We start from the raw sequence: 17,725 nt of genomic DNA, 5'->3' as shown, positions 1-17,725 counted from the left end.
CTGGACCAGGGCTCGAACCCGAATTTCACACTTTACGCGAGCTGTCGCCTTAACCGTTTCGGTCATCCGTGTAGGACTTGCGGCCAAACCCAAATTTCCATATCTCGTCGTTGGTGCGTCATAGCCTGTAGTCGTACGCACGTTATGTAATTCCCGTATAGGGGAGGACTTTTTAATTGAAAGTCATTGCCTGGAATCGACGGACAAATATGATACTGCAGTTCCTGCCTTGTTAAAAAGAATGATGCAATGTTCAAATGGTTCAAATGGCTCTGAGCACTATGGGACCTAACATCTGTGGTCATCAGTCCCCTAGAACTTAGAACTACTTAAACCTAACTAACCTAAGGACATCACACACATCCATGCCCGAGGCAGGATTCGAACCTGCGACCGTAGCGGTCACGCGGTTTCAGACTGAAGCGCCTTTAACCGCACGGCCACACCGGCCGGCCATGCAATGTTCCTTCGTATATCAATCCATGTACGAAGGCACATTGAATTGTTCTTCTTAACAACATGGACACTGAAATATCGTATCTTCGACGTAAGTCACTGGCAGAATTTAAACCACTTGAAACGGACGTGCGTCAGAGATAACGCTGTCGGCAACAAGAGCGTTGGTCAGAGATTAAACTTGGTGCGTGCGTCTAAGAGTAAAACAAAACAACTGCAGAGTCAGCACATCCATAAGGCATATGAATTACATGGTTGACTCATGGAGGTTGATGGCTCTCGATCTTCCACCATAATCGAGTCCATCAACATGAGGTGCCAAATATGAGGCAGCCAAGGAGGTGGAAACGTGGGTTCTGCTATGCTAAGACTGCTTGCTAACTACAACAGGAAAACACAATTAATTAGCAGGAATACAAAATAAGAAAGTATTTATTACTTAACTTTGCTGTAGTCCATGATCAGCTGGTTGACATTTATAGAAGACGCGACTAGCCTAAGCGTCTGTAGAATGACATTATTTACAAGTCACAAATCTTGCAGTGACGAATTAATCTGTCGTAATCTTGAATGTCGAATCCGGTGAATTTGAAGACTAACTTGGAACGGGGCTACAAAGACTCGATGACAGCAATGACTGAGCTGCAGGCGATGACTGACATTGGCGCTGGCTGAGCACTGGGCGCGGCAGCGAACTGTAGACTGGCACGACTGCACTACGCTCCTGCTAGACATGAAGTGGCCTAGCGGCGACTCGCGGCGAGCATAAGTACTACGAGTGGCTGTTTACTCTTTGGCTAGTACAGCCGTTTTCTGTTCCGTTTATTGGGAGAATCGCATCCGGCGGACCGATCTCTCAGGTGGCGGTGTTATCGTATGACTGACGACATCACAAAGGTATGGTTGATTGTTGTTGTTGTGGTCTTCAGTCCTGAGACTGGTTTGATGCAGCTCTCCATGCTACCCTATCCTGTGCAAGCTTCTTCATCTCCCAGTACCTACTGCAACCTACATCCTTCTGAATCTGCTTAGTGTATTGATCTCTTGGTCTCCCTCTACGATTTTTACCCTCCACGCTGCCCTCCAATGCTAAATTTGTGATCCCTTGATGCCTCAAAACATGTCCAACCAACCGATCCCTTCTTCTAGTCAAGTTGTGCCACAAACTTCTCTTCTCCCCAATCCTATTCAATACCTCCTCATTAGTTACGTGATCTACCCACCTTATCTTCAGCATTCTTCTGTAGCACCACATTTCGAAAGCTTCTATTCTCTTCTTGTCCAAACTGGTTATCGTCCATGTTTCACTTCCATACATGGCTACACTCCATACAAATACTTTCAGAAACGACTTCCTGATACTTAAATCTATACTCGATGTTAACAAATTTCTCTTCTTCAGAAACGATTTCCTTGCCATTGCCAGTCTACATTTTATATCCTCTCTACTTCGACCATCATCAGTTATTTTACTCCCTAAATAGCAAAACTCCTTTACTACTTTAAGTATCTCATTTCCTAATCTAATCCCCTCAGCATCACCCGATTTAATTTGACTACATTCCATTATCCTCGTTTTGTTTTTGTTGATGTTCATCTTATATCCTCCTTTCAAGACACTGTCCATTCCGTTCAACTGCTCTTCCAAGTCCTTTGCTGTCTCTGACAGAATTACAATGTCATCGGCGAACCTCAAAGTTTTTACTTCTTCTCCATGAATTTTAATACCTACTCCGAATTTTTCTTTTGTTTCCTTTACTGCTTGCTCAATATACAGATTGAATAACATCGGGGAGAGGCTACAACCCTGTCTCACTCCTTTCCCAACCACTGCTTCCCTTTCATGCCCCTCGACTCTTATAACTGCCATCTGGTTTCTGTACAAATTGTAAATAGCCTTTCGCTCCCTGTATTTTACCCCTGCCACCTTCAGAATTTGAAAGAGAGTATTCCAGTTAACGTTGTCAAAAGCTTTCTCTAAGTCTACAAATGCTAGAAATGTAGGTTTGCCTTTTCTTAATCTTTCTTCTAAGATAAGTCGTAAGGTTAGTATTGCCTCACGTGTTCCAACATTTCTACGGAATCCAAACTGATCTTCCCCGAGGTCCGCTTCTACCAGTTTTTCCATTCGTCTGTAAAGAATTCGCGTTAGTATTTTGCAGCTGTGACTTATTAAACTGATAGTTCGGTAATTTTCACATCTGTCAACACCTGCTTTCTTTGGTATTGGAATTATTATATTCTTCTTGAAGTCTGTGGGTATTTTGCCTGTCTCATACATCTTGCTCACCAGATGGTAGAGTTTTGTCAGAACTGGCTCTCCCAAGGCCGTCAGTAGTTCTAATGGAATGTTGTCTACTCCCGGGGCCTTGTTTCGGCTCAGGTCTTTCAGTGCTCTGTCAAACTCTACACGCAGTATCTTATCTCCCATTTCATCTTCATCTACATCCTCTTCCATTTCCACAATATTGTCCTCAAGTACATCGCCCTTGTATAAACCCTCTATATACTCCTTCCACCTTTCTGCCTTCCCTTCTTTGCTTAGAACTGGGTTGCCATCTGAGCTCTTTATATTCATACAAGCGGTTTTCTTCTCTCCAAAGGTCTCTTTAATTTTCCTGTAGGCAGTATCTATCTTACCCCTCGTGAGACAAGCCTCTACATCCTTACATTTGTCCTCTAGCCATCCCTGCTTAGCCATTTTGCACTTTCTGTCGATCTCATTTTTGAGACGTTTGTATTCCCTTTTGCCTGCTTCATTTACTGCATTTTTATATTTTCTCCTTTCATCAATTAAATTCAATATTTCTTCTGTTACCCAAGGATTACTATTAGCCCTCGTCTTTTTACCTACTTGATCCTCTGCTGCCTTCACTACTTCATCCCTCAGAGCTACCCATTCTTCTTCTACTGTATTTCTTTCCCCCATTCCTGTCAATTGTTCCCTTATGCTCTCCCTGAAACTCTCTACAACCTCTGGTTGTTTCAGTTTATCCAGGTCCCATCTCCTTAAATTCCCACCTTTTTGCAGTTTCTTCAGTTTCAATCTGCAGTTCATAACTAATAGATTGTGGTCAGAATCCACATCTGCCCCTGGAAATGTCTTACAATTTAAAACCTGGTTCCTAAATCTCTGTCTTACCATTATATAATCTATCTGATACCTATTAGTATCTCCAGGATTCTTCCAGGTATACAACCTTCTTTTATGATTCTTGAACCAAGTGTTAGCTATGATTAAGTTTTGCTCTGTGCAAAATTCTATAAGGCGGCTTCCTCTTTCATTTCTTCCCCCCAATCCATATTCACCTACTATGTTTCCTTCTCTCCCTTTTCCTACTGATGAATTCCAGTCACCCATGACTATTAAATTTTCGTCTCCTTTCACTACCTGAATAATTTCTTTTATCTCGTCATACATTTCATCTATTTCTTCATCATCTGCAGAGCTAGTTGGCATATAAACTTGTACTACTGTAGTAGGCATGGGCTTTGTGTCTATCTTGGCCACAATAATGCGTTCACTATGCTGTTTGTAGTAGCTAACCCGCACTCCTATTTTTTTTATTCATTATCAAACCTACTCCTGCATTACCCCTATTTGATTTTGTATTTATAACCCTGTAATCACCTGACCAAAAGTCTTGTTCCTCCTGCCACCGAACTTCACTAACTCCCACTATATCTAACTTTAACCTATCCATTTCCCTTTTTAAATTTTCTAACCTACCTGCCCGATTAAGGGATCTGACGTTCCACGCTCCGATCCGTAGAATGCCAGTTTTCTTTCTCCTGATAACGACGTCCTCTTGAGTAGTCCCCGCCCGGAGATCCGAATGGGGGACTATTTTACCTCCGGAATGTTTTACCCAAGAGGACGCCATCATCATTTAATCATACAGTAAAGCTGCATGTCCTCGGGAAAAATTACGGCTGTAGTTTCCCCTTGCTTTCAGCCGTTCGCAGTACCAGCACAGCAAGGCCGTTTTGGTTAATGTTACAAGGCCAGATCAGTCAATCATCCAGTCTGTTGCCCCTGCAACTACTGAAAAGGCTGCTGCCCCTCTTCAGGAAGAGGATTATAGAAGTGAATGGCATATGTTGGAATTCCAGGCAGTGAAAACACAGAACAATAGTTCCTCCTCAGAGATGACAGAATTCCGACGAGTTCAAATGGTTCAGATGGCTCTGAGAACTATGGGACTTAACTTCTGAGGTCATCAGTCCCCTAGAACTTAGAACTACTTAAACCTAACTAACCTAAGGACATCACACACATCCATGCCTCTCGAATTTTACAGAACCTTCCAAGATCTGACGTTGCCACGATGGAGAGACATGTACTGGGAACTTTTATCCGGCGTGGCACTTCCGCCACCAACGTTCATGGAAGGTTTACTCGTTCCTGTCCCGAAACCTACAAGAGCGGTCGCGCGGTTCCAGACTGTAGCGCCTAGAACCGCCGACGAGTTCAGTTCGTTTATTGTTTCGCGCAAATTCATAAGAAATATCGGCCCACAGTGTGGGCTACATTCTCATTCCCTGAGCGGGAGTGACTAGAAACTAAACTGAAATTTCCTGGCAGATTAAAACGCTGTGCCGGACCGAGACGCGAACTCGAGACCTTTGCCTTTCGTGGGCAAGTGCTCTACCCACTGAGTTACCCAAGCACGACTCACGGCTATCCTCTCCTGCAGGAGAGCTTTGTGGAGTATGAAAGGTAGGAGACGAGGTACTGCTGGAATTAAAGCTGTGGGGAGGTGGAGTGAGTCGTGCTTGGGTAGCTGAGTCGCGCAGTCTGCCTTCGGCAGAGCAGCGGTGCGCACCACGGTCGGCCGTCCACGCCGTGATGCGTGCGGAGTGTTGGTTTACTTTCCCATCGCCGCGTTTCTCAGTCGAACAGCTATAATGGCCAGCTCTTAGAGGAAGAACACTCTTAAGTCCACCTTCTCAAATGAATATGCACGACGCAAAACATTGCCTGTCGAACGCTTCCTACGCGAAGATGTGAAGATCTGCTGTGACGATCTCATCGGCATACACATATCGATCATTAGCAGCGTCATTTATGTAAAGAGGATTTCAGACGCTGCCGGCAACGAGATTATTCAACGGACGTGACAAGGACTAAAATTTCGACACTCCGACGGAAACGTCGGGCCTGTGGATGTCGACCATGCAGGACTTGGCCTGTATATTCAACCTGCCTTTCGAGGTGAATGAAGATAAAGTCATCGCGGCGCTAAGCCCGTTCGGAAAATTCCAGAGTCACGTAGCCGAGACATGGGCACAGTTTACGACGTATCCGGTGCTTAATGGTGTGAGACAAGTCCGAATCGGTCTCAAACGGCATGTCCCATCGAACATTTCTGTCGGCGGCTGCAGTGCTGTGGTCATTTACGGCAGACAACCTCGAACATGTTCCGGTTGTGGCAAGGAAGGCCACATCTGTAATGGATGGCTGCAACGCCGCATTACACGACTACGGCACGACAATACGAACACCGGCCGAACTACAACCGACCTTTCAGTCACCTATGCGGCGACACTGTACGTCCAGCCCTCACAAGACGCCGTTCATGTGCGTCTCTCTGGGCCGATACACCCGGAGGCGTCCCAGCACCTTGAAACCGACAGTGCCGCCCGCGAACATGACTTACAACTGAACACATCCACGCTAGAAGGTCACAAGGATACCAGCGAGAGTTTTATGGAAACTGAAGACCGCGTCATAGCACCTGCGGCTTTTGTACCGGAACGACGCGAATCTCTTCCTTGCTCAGACACTGAAACACACTGCCGGAAGCAAAGTCGCCCAAACGGCGAAAAAAACGCCGCAAGACATCATAATCGACCAGTGAGTCCCCTGCGCAGGACGAAGAGATGGAATATAACTCTGACGGAGTGCACGATAAATCTTTCTCCTCTGCCACGGAGACGCGTCATTCACATGACGGTGAGCCGTCCAACAGATATCATAGCAAGCCCAGCGCCCAGAAGCCATGGAACATAGCACGCCCGTCGTCACCGCCGCAATTGAGTCGACTCGGCCAGCGCTGCCACCTCTCACTGATGCTGAAACTGACGGACGTTTTTCATGGGCGGATGACACGGATTTCCCACCTCCACCCGACGCGGAAATGAGATCTGTTTCTCCTTTACACCAACACTAAAATGGCGGATGTTTCTACGACGACTCTTGCAACTTCTATGGACTTCCAGAATCCACCACGACAATCTTCACCAGCAACGAACCCATCGACAGCATGGATCCCCCAACAGGCATATCTAATAGCTACCATCAACACTAATAATATCAGCCCCCACGCAACTGCTCCGTGACACGCTAAGAGCAGCGGACATCGACATCGGCCAGTTACAAGAACTGAAGACAGCAACTTGGTCCGGGTGTTACGGGTACGAGACGTACGCCACCCCTGCAGCTAAGGAACACACGGGCGCAGCCATCCTCCTCCGAGAATGGATTGCAGTTACCGATGTCGCATATCTCCCAACGGCGCGAGGGGTGGCCACAACTGTTGAAGGAATCAAAATCATAAATCTCTGTGCTCCATCGGGCACTGATAAACGGAGGGATCGCTCCCAGTTCTAAGCAGAAGATATCACGCCTTTATTCCTCGGCAGATACGACCATCTGATCGTAGGTGGCGACACTTGGAGAGTGGCACACGCCGACCGCCGGGGGCATACACACATCACGAGCAACTCCGCGAGCCGACTCGATAGAATAGGTAACTCTAAAATCCATCGACGAGGAACGTTGGCAGTTTGCCTTTTCGGATCATGACATCTGTATTTGTACTACTAACCTACGTAGGCAATCTATATGGCGCAGTGCAGGACCTTGGAAACTTAATGTCACGCTACTGCGGGACCCTGAATGTCGACAACAGGTCACCGACACGTGGCACGCTTGTGTTCAACGCATCATGCGTTACGAGACCACACTGCAGTGGTGGTTACTGTGCGCCAAACAGGCCATCCGACGCACCTTGACACACGCCAAAGCCAGGTGGAATCAACACAAAACACAATTCTACTATAGCGCTCTACGCGAGCTCATGGACCACCTCCACCTTGACTAGGTGCCGTCATTGTACGAGCATGAAGCCAAGCTAGGATTAACGGTGAAGAACTTTCTATGCATTATATTGTTCAAATTGTTCGTCAACGCCGACAGGCTTTAATGACAACTTTAGACCTACCTGATGGACGACGGCTGACTTCGCAAGCTGCCATTGCGGATGCCTTCACAACACACTACAGACTTTTCTATCAAGAAGTACCTGCTGGTGCAGAGGCCATTGCTTATGTTGCCCAGGAGATACATTGTACACTAAACGCCGCGGCTGCATCCCACCTGACTGCGGAAGTGACCACCGACGACGTCCATAACGCTGTGGCCAAAGGATCACTCAATCGATATCCCGGCCCTGATAGTTTACCTCTCGAATTTTAAAGAACCTTCCAAGATCTGATGTTGCCACGATGGAGAGACATGTACTGGGAAATTATGTTCCTCGTGGCACTCACGCCACCAACGTTCATGGAAGGCTTACTCGTTCCAGTCCCGAAATCTGCAAGAGGAACACGACTCGACAGTTATCGTCCGATCACGTTACTCAATTCCGACTTCAAGATTTTCACACCCCTTCTATCCGTGCGACTAGAACATGTATTACGAGACATTGTTTCTCACGAACAAACATCCTGAGGCGGCGATCGTAATATACAGACAGCCCTCAGCGAATATCGAGATGTAATCACTGTGGCAACACACTCGCGACTGCCAGGCGCATTAATCTCCATCAACTTCAAACAAGCGTTTAACCGCGTCGATCATGCATTCCTCAACGCAGTTATGGACCGGATGGCGATTCCCCCGACGTTCACGCAAGTGATAATGCGTCTCCTTCGTGGGGCAACGTCCAGGCTTTTCGTCAACGGCAGACTCACAGAATCTATGCGGATTGAACGTTCAGTACGGCAGGGTTGCCCACTGTCGACGGTGCTTTATGCCTTGACATGGAACCACTCATTTGCGTATTACGGCAACGCTTGATAGGTATTCCACTCCGGAATCATATGTTCCGCTGCCGAGCCTACGTGGACGAATTGGCCCTCATCGTACGTTCAGCAGCCGACGTACAAGCTGCGATGCAGTGGATTACCCGTTACAGTGCAGGGGCAGGGCGTGCTATGAACGTCGCCAAATCATGCGCCATGAAGATTGGCCGCGGCCTTCCCGAAGACAGCGTCGTCGCCTTCCAACTGGTGAACACCCTTCGCTGTCTCTGGTTGGTGTACACGCGAGACATCCGTCACACCTCGGCGATCAGTTTAGTGGCGCTACTGCAACGCATCCGGCCCAACATACAAAATCACGTACTATGCCCGTTGAATATGTGCCAGAGAGTCAACTTCGTCAATACCCTTCCGGCTGCCCGGACATCCCACATTGCGCATATTCTGCCCATCACTGCGACAATGGCAGCCAGACTGCAGGCGACTTTCGGGTATTTTGTATGTTCTGGATACATCTTCAAAGTCCAGTATAGAGCTTTCACCTTACCGAAGCGGGATGGTGGCCTCGATCGGGTAAGCGTGAGAGCCACGACTACGGCACTTTACACCAATACTATGCTCCGGTTATGAAAAAGCCACAATGCTAGTTTTACTGGAATGTTGACCACCGAGCTCATACCTCTTTCGAGAAGCCCACCGACGTCTTTGGCACACATACCACCTTCGATATCGCATATCGGCCGTTTCTTTTTGGACTACAGTTACATATGCACCGAGCTCCCCAGGACCAGGAAGACGACCACCCGCGACATCGACCGCTTTCTCCGAAAGTACCCACACCGAAATCTCGTCGAAGCACGTCACCCCCAGGTTTCATGGCCTACAGTTTGGAAAACGATCCACCAACCACGCCACACCACTGACACCACCGCGACGTGGTACCTTCTCGTCAACGGCAAATGTACCTCAAGACAGAAATTGCATCACATCTCGCTGGTGGACTCACCCCTGTGCCTCAAGTGGAACGTCGAAGATAAGAGAATCACATTGTTTTGAGTGTGGGCGAGCAGCAGCTGTCTGGACCTTCGTCCAGAAGATTATGGCTTTCTACCTCCGAGTACCCCCACATCACGTTTCTCCTTCCATGATGATACATCCTGACACGACCTGCTTTCCATCGTCTAAGTGGCACGCCATCACATGGATCAGTGGCATGGCTATCAACTACCTCTTCTGTGACGATCTAGCGGACTTTTGGACACGCCTCTAAGTACATCATCTCACCCTTCGCTGACATCGACACTATCGGGCCATTTTAGCGAACTATTTACAAAGTATTTTCGTCAATCCGCCTCGGAGCTGGAATCTCAACGGAGCGTGCCAGCCAAAACTGGACGATCCCACGTTCCCCTTCTAATTGTCAATGATAGAATGGAAGTTGTCCTGATGGCGCGTCAAAGCGGAGCATGGCGCGGAAAGTATTCCTAATTGATTTAACTTCTCTCCTCATCTTCTAAGCTTTCTTTCCCTTACACTTGTTTATCCTCTTCACGCATAGCTGTCTATTCGCAGCCTATTTGTTTCCTTTCTCCTGTGCTCCCCCATAAAAATAAAATAAAAAAAGTTGGTTTGCTGCTGATGGTGAGACTCTATGCTTATTTACGTTAAAAAACGAAAGAAGGATGTTGAGAAAATATACTTATTTATGTTTTACATTTTCAAGGAATATTGTTATTTTATGAAGAACGTCGTCTTTTATTTTCATACACTAGAGGTTTTTATTTGTTCTCTCATCACCTGCAACTTTTTGCTCATGTAGCAGGTGTTTATTCCTTTTGTTCTCTACAAGGAAGACATAAATTTAAAAAATAAAAAAATGGTTGCTACTACACTTGACCGTTATAATTAAAATAAAAAGAAAAAAGAAAAAAACGGTTACGGCAACCAGTCACGTAAGCAGGAAATCCTAAAAAAGAAAAAAAGGTTGGTAGAGCACTTGGCCGCGAAAGACGAAGATCCCGAGTTCGAGTCTCTGTCCGGCATACAGTTTTAATCTGCAAGGAAGTTTCATAACAGCGTACACTCTCCTGCAGAGCGTAAAGTTCATTCTGAAAAACTACGCTGTGACAATCTCTTTCAACTCTGAACAACACCATCCTCCAAATCTGCAAACCTCTATCTCAATACCACGTCACTTCAAAGATCACTCCAGTGTTAATTTCACAGTGGCTGTCAGCGTAAGGCGCGACTTTCCAAGAAAACTGTTAAGCCATGGAAACCAGTTTTATGGTGCCTAGCCGTCACCATGAATGACCATTTCTCAGAGTGGCATTTATAACAGCCGGATGTATCTAGTTTCACGGTGTGTGACCAGGCTGGTCAGGTGTGGAATGTGACCTATCTGTCACAATGTGTATGCACTAGATAGAAGAGCTGAATGCAGCTGCTCCGATTAGTTACGACAGTAGAACCGTCACAGGACTCAAGAAGAATATTCAATACTAGTCCTCGGCTTCGCCCCAGGACGTAGTGTTAATGTCTGCTGCGATGTCACATTTTGGTGCGTAGCGCCACTTTCTGTCGTAATCTCTTTCGTATGGAAAGAAATTTATTTATTCTTTGTTATTTATGAGAGACAGAATACTATCATTTGAGTACTCGAGGAAATATTTCTGCAGTTATTAGTTCTATGTCTTATTTTGAGGATGAATTTAAAGATAGTGCGATTCGTGAGACTGAAATTTCTCGGCTATCTTTCATGGTATTGAAACTGACGGATGAATATAGAGATGCAAGCAGCACTATTAATTTTAAGAAGTACAGCCTCATCGCTGATCATTGTAAATGCAGTGTTTGAGACTGACACATGAAGTTTTGAAATGTTTCTGAGAAATGTACTGGTGACAAACATGTGGCACTGCAGCAAGGACCGTGTGTGGCGTTCAATTCATCAAAGCCCTTAGATTGAGAAATCAAAGCTGACTATGAAACCTATCCTATCGCTTAGTTACTTCTTTTTTGGTTAACTTGTCCAGCTGTGTAAGTCAGGCTGGTACTCATTCAGCAGGGAAGACTGTGAAAGTAAGGCTGCAGGGAAGACTGTTGTCAACTTATTATAAAAAGCGAAAAATTTGAGGCATCGGGCGGCATTCTTGAAATAAGAGTCTCAATTTGGCAAAATGAATAGGGTGGGGGAGTGGGGGGGGGGGGAGCAAAATGTTGTGGGTCCTTGGAAGTAGGGGTGCGACTCCTGCTGGTGGTAATTCTCGTCCTGACAGGTATTTAAATTAGTACAAAATAGGGCATCCAACACAATGTTTTACCCAATAAAAAATGTACAGTCTATGGTTCAGTCATTATGTCAAAAGGTAGAGCGAGTTATAAAGGATTAGATGATGGTAGCTCCATGCATTAGTTGGTCAATTTAGAAGGAAAAAGAAAACTTTGGACTGCAGAAATACAGTCAACTGAAATATAGAATTATTGGGTGAGGGAAGAGATTGTCGCTATTGTAGACTCATTTAGATGAGAATCTGTGGCGGCAGAGCCTACTGAGAAATCGGCGTGTATTTAATTTGTTTTTTCAAGCTGTTCAAAAAATGTATATACCACAAAATGAAAGATTTTATTTTGAAATGGTAGTGCATTTTTTCATGGACTTTTTTTAATGTTTGCTATTACTTTATTTTGTTTTATTTCTTCTCTATGTAATACTTGGATCAGAAGTGTTAGACATAATTTGTTTAAATATTTTCATCCTTGGCTTTGACTTCTTTCATGTCACCGTACTGGAAATACTCAGCTAATATTGGTATGTACTACTGAATATCCGGTTATTGTAATTTTTATTTTCATACTAGTTTTGGCTAAATTTCATTTACTGTCTCAGTGGAACTTGCGTTGCGTGCTGATGTATTTGTCACAAATATGACGATAAATTTTACTACTTGTCACAAATACTTTTCTGTTTATTCCGAAAATGAGATTTTCGAGGATGTGGTTAAATTGATATGAATGAAACGAGGGGCAGTCATTCTTACAGTCTTACTTGTCACAAATAATTTGCTGTTTGGTGATTTTTCCTTATATTTCTCTAATAATCTTGATAATATTGGCTACCCTCCTCTCTCATATAGTTTGTACATATCTGCTGTTCTCCATCCAATTTATGGTCTACTTGTTACCCATTACATTAAAATCCTTGCTTCAACTAACTTTCGCCGACCATTCTTCATACTGTTATATGTGATTTGGAAATGAATGCATATTCTCCTTATGGCATTACAATAATTTACGCCAATCAGCGATGTTATTGCCATGGTTATCTTAATGTGTTTTAGAAAATATAAAAATGTCATTCAACAGTCTTGTGAACATTGGATTACCCTTCGCCACCCCCACTCCCTTACTGTGTGCATCCAATTTTTATGACTAATCCCTTCTTCTCCAGTTCACAGTTTCTGTAAAGTCAGCTCCGACATGCCAGTCGGGAACGACAGAGAGGGGAAGGCTGTGAAAAGAGTTCAGCCAATCGCACACTGACCGACCTTCCCTCCAGGACGACAACGCGACAGCAGCGGCTCCTGCGTGAAGAGGACATAAGCGCCGCCCCCGACTGGTGGCAACCTTCTTCGATAGCAGCTTCATCGTTAGCCATTTCGTTAACCGACGCATCGTAGCCTTTCATTTGCAATCTCCACGCAGCACAATTCGAGATCAGCAGTCACTGCAGTTCAGTTGACAGACTTTTGTTAGATGCGGTCGCTAGGACCAGAAGTGATACTTGTGTTTGTCTATTCTGAAGAAGACTGATTATTTTGCATGTCGCCCTTGGCTTACGACACATCTGTGTAATTGCACCTGTGGATGATCATGTGTAAAGGACTACAAGGATTCTCAGATCAAATTTATTTTTACTTGTCTTGTAGTAAAACTCATTAATATGAGTTGTTTGTTTGTCCAGTGAACCGAGTATGCAAGATTCCTTGACACAACTGTTTCAACTTCCCTCCAACTACCTGTTTCCTTCCTTTATCTCTTGTTGATTTCCATCCACCCCATCCTCCCTCCTCCCCCTCCCTGACACCCTCTGCATTTATATTTAACCATACATACATATATATATATGTGTGTGTGTGTGTATCTACATGTGTGTGTGCATATAGGCCCTAATTTACGATAGGTTTCTATTTTACATGATTTCTTTTACATGTCTCATCTTAGATGCCTCAGAAACATATTTCATATGTGGCCCCCAGAGAGTTTGTATAGAAGGTATTTTTTGATGGTCCGGCGCTTTCCTTAATTATCTCTAGAATACTGTTCTCAGATTTTTAGCGTATTTTTTATAAAATAACAGAGCAATTACTTCTGTATGAAACTTTATTGGAAAAGTGAAGATTGTCATTTATATTTTCTTACTTTTGAAAATAATGGAACAGCTTCCGTTTAGTACTACATTACTGCAATTATAAATGGAGAACCGTCGCACACAATTTATGTTTGCAATATTCAGTAAATTTACTACATTTGTTAACCCTCACGCAATAACCGTCCGGCTTTTATCTTAAACACATGCTTAAATAACACTGCAGGATAGATTGTATAAACGAGGAATATTGTTGACATTGTGTACATTGGTTTACTCCTTCTCCCCCTCCCCGTTTCTCCATATACTTAACGAGACTACCCTACCTTACCTCCCCTCCCATACCAGGGACAACCCTACCCCCTTCTCTATCCTTCCTTGTGGTTTATTTCAGTTAATTCCTATCTGCATTTACCCTTGTCCACTATCCCCCTTCCCCCTTCTTTTCGTTGTTTCTTCTTAAATGTTTCGCCTTTTATGAGAATCTTTAAGACTTTTATGTAAAGGGGGTTATAGTTTTTAATGGTGTTCATAATTATTTAATTTGTATTATGGACCGTGTATAGATAATACTCCAGAGTTAATTATGGAAAATGACACAACATCTTTATACAAGCATTGTGTGGTATCGATAGTTATGATGCCACAGCGTGGGTTGGCACTGCGAGAGCAGAAGATCTTCGCCGACCACGCTCCCTCTTGCCGATGCTGTACAGTTCTACAAGCGCCACTCGACTTTCACCCAGTTCATAAAGAGCACGCGGCCGAGAACCATCGCCTTAGCTTAACTTGATATTGAGACTTTCTTATCTGGACTTTGGCTGCACACCTACGCGCTCATTTGTACAAAGATACATATTCAGTTGTATATGTTCATACACCAGTAAAAAACCTCTTTTACTTTACTTGCAGTACCGACGTGCTTTACTTCGCCTGCTCCTACTCGCTTCCTTTCATTCGGCCTCTTTGTCAGATTTCAGGAGCAAACCCACGCGCCGCCTTCCTGGCGGGTTACCAAACAATTGCCGACGAGGACGCCACATTTTTTTCCTTTATGTGTTTTTTGCTCGGTACTGCATTAACTTTGTCAATTTCCCTGTGTGAATCAGTGTATGAGTGCTTTCGCCCTTCGTTATAAGACTTTAAGCTTGTATCAACGATGGCTTCACCACAGGAACAGGCTTCGCTGTCCGATCTTGTACGTTTTCAGGCTCAGCAAATGACGCAGCTGCTTGCTGCCATAAATGGACTGGTCACACTACAAACTGCAGCTACTACAGCGCCTCCGATGCCTCCGCCTGTACCATCATCGACGACACCTCCGGCGCCGTCATTTCGTGCCTTCAATCCTGACGTTGAACGCTGGCCAGAATACATCGCCCATCTCGAGGCACACTTCGCAGCAGACAACATACCAGGTACAGAGCGGCTTGCCTTTTCATTGCCAACGTGGGTGTTGTGTTATACCATGTGTTCGTAAAATTGTTTCCAACAACCCTGCCCAGAAACTAAAACTTACGACGACACTTCGATGCATTGGCTGCTTCCGCGTTCGACGTGACCCCGTCTGTGTGTACTGTTAGCGAGGCACAACACGTGCCCTCCTGCCCTGCCCTGGCACAGCGAGACACGCCGTGGCCGTCGCGCGCAAGTAAACTAGTTTCAAGCCAGGCACCCACTAAGAAACTGAAATCAATTCCAAACTGTTTTCGTGCCCACCTATCGGACAGTTGCCCATCCCATCAAGCACAGTGTTATTTTTGTAATAAGAAAGGACATGTGCCAGCTGTGTATAGTAAGACAAATTCTAATTCAAAACATGTCTCCTGTTCGCGTGACTCGTATGGAGGCGTCACCGCAATGGAAACCGCCGTGATCATGATTCGAATCAACCTATGGACGTTAATGCCATTTATTCGCAGCCTTCTGCTTCCCACGCTTCTACAACTCGTCGTGTGAATAAACAGTTTTTGCCAGTACTTCCTCTCACATTCAGCGTGATGCGAGGAAACTTTTTGTGACTTTGAACATGTGTGGACGTTCTGTTTGCATGCAGCTGGACACTGGTGTGTCTGTTTCTTTACTGAACATATCAACGTATGACTTGCTTGGTTTGCCCCCGCTTCGTCGTTCGTATTCCATGCTGACTGCGTTTACTGGACAGGAAATCTCTGTGCTCGACTTGTGTAGTTTGCAAACCACGTATAGTGCAACGACGAAAACTATGTGTTTTCATGTGCTCCACTCTAGTCATGCTCTGAACATTTTTGGTATGGACGCATTTGAACTTTTTGGTCTCGCAATTCAGGACAATTTACTTTGCATCAAAGCTAGTGACCGTGCACACAGTGTTGCCGCACTATGTGATGATTTTACTGAACTCTTTTCTGGTGGCCTTGGTTGTGCCACAGACTTTGCAGCGCATGTTGTAGCTAAAGACAATGCCATGTCTGTTTTCTAGCGCGCACGCCCGGTACCGCACGCACTGTGCGACACTATAGCTGCTGAACTTAAGCATTTGTAAGACAGTGGTGTCATTGAACCTGTTTCTGCTTTGCAATGGGCTTCGCCTATGTTGCTAATGTTGTTGTGGTCTTCAGTCCTGAGACTGGTTTGATGCAGCTCTCCATGCTACTTTATCCTGTGCAAGCTTCTTCATCTTCCAGTACCTACTGCAGCCTACATCCTTCTGAATCTGCTTAGTGTATTCATCTCTTGGTCTCCCTCTACGACCGAGCGAGGTGGCGCAGTGGTTAGACACTGGACTCGCATTCGGAAGGACGACGGTTCAATCCCGCGTCCGGCCATCCTGATTTAGGTTTTCCGTGATTTCCCTAAATCACTCCAGGCAAATACCGGGATGGTTCCTCTGAAAGGGCACGGCCGACTTCCTTCCCCATCCTTCCCTAATCCGATGAGACCGATGACCAAGCCGTCTGGTCTTCCCCAAACCAACCAACCAATCTCCCTCTACGATTTTTACCCTCCACCCTGCCCTCCAATACTAAATTGGGGATCCCTCGATGTCTCAGAACATGTTCTACCAACCGGTCCCTTCTTCTAGTCAAGTTGTGCCACAAGCTCCTCTTCTCCCCAATCCTATTCAATACCTCCTCATTAGTTATGTGATCTACCCATCTAATCTTCAGCATTCTTCTGTAGCACCACATTTCGAAAGCTTCTATTCTCTTCTTGTCTATACTATTTATCGTCCACGTTTCACTTCCATACATGGCTATACTCCATGTGCTTCGCCTATAGTGTGTGTGAATAAACCAAACAGTCGTCTCCGTATTTGTGCTGACTTTAAGCCTATGCTAAATCCCCAGACAGTGGTCGCTACGTTTCCCTTACCGCGTCCTGAAGACATTTTTGATAAGCTTGGTGCGGGAAAATTCTTTCCCACAGTTGACTTGTGGGACGCAAACTTTCAATTTCCGCTCGACGAACAGTCGCAGCGCTATGTTGTGATCAACACCCACCTTGGACTGTTCAAGTTTCGCCGCCTTCTGTTCGGTTTTGCTTCGGCTCCTGCTATTTTTCAGTCTTACCTGCAGCAGTTGTGTGCCACTGTCCCTGGTTGTTCCAATTATCTGGACGACACTGTCGTATCAGATCGCACCCCTCCCCTGACGAACATTTTCAGAATTTCCGTGCCTTATCTACTGTACTTTTGCAGGCAGAATTCAAGTGCAACAGTGACTAGTGAAAATTTTTTCAAACTGAGATTCAGTATTTAGGACATATGATTAACGGACAGGTTATCCACCCCTCACCGTCACATCTCAGTGCGATTAGAGACTTGCCAGCACCCAGGAACTTGAAATAACTTCAGCCTCTGTTGGGCAAAATTAC

Source organism: Schistocerca nitens, chromosome 6 (assembly GCF_023898315.1).
Source record: "Schistocerca nitens isolate TAMUIC-IGC-003100 chromosome 6, iqSchNite1.1, whole genome shotgun sequence".
NCBI classification, from domain to species: domain Eukaryota; kingdom Metazoa; phylum Arthropoda; class Insecta; order Orthoptera; family Acrididae; genus Schistocerca; species Schistocerca nitens.
The sequence above is the reverse complement of the archived record's forward strand: the minus strand, read 5'-3'. Positions refer to the sequence as shown.